Source organism: Myotis davidii, unplaced genomic scaffold (assembly GCF_000327345.1).
Source record: "Myotis davidii unplaced genomic scaffold, ASM32734v1 scaffold496, whole genome shotgun sequence".
Taxonomy (NCBI): Eukaryota; Metazoa; Chordata; class Mammalia; order Chiroptera; family Vespertilionidae; genus Myotis; species Myotis davidii.
In genome coordinates, this window is record NW_006289398.1 from 6,386,390 (window position 1) to 6,386,935 (window position 546).

Consider the following 546-nt stretch of genomic DNA (forward strand, 5'->3'; position numbering starts at 1 on the left):
CGACAGGCGAACGGACACGAATGAGCACCGTTCGCCTTAAAGCAGGCGGGGCCTCCCCCATCCGGGAGGGCGCTCGCTTTCGCAGGATGACACTGTCCCAGACACGGTGACAGCAACACAAGCGCAGCCGACACCACAGATGGCGAGCGGGCCCCGCAGTGTCTACCACAATGGGAACAACACCCAGGCTGGTGGGCCATGCGGGACGGAGTTCCCTTCGCTGGCAGGGCGAGGCCTGGGCCTCAGACGTGGGGCGTGGGCAGGGAGAGCCATGCAGGCCCCGGGCGCCCCCACGACCCAGCCGCCCCGGCCAGCGCCCCATCCCGGCCTCCGCTCACTCCCTGGGAAGTAAACAGAGGTGGGAGGGTCCCTGTTCTGGGGAAAGGAATCCAACTGTCCAAGGGCTCCTCCCCCGTGGCCCTGGGAGAGGGGGCAGGAAGCACAATTTTGGCCGAGAAGGCGGCCTGAGCGGGGAGCAGGCTGCCCGGGAGGCACACCCTCCTCCAGCCCCTGGACCTCGCCCCGCGCAGCCCACAGGGGGGGTGC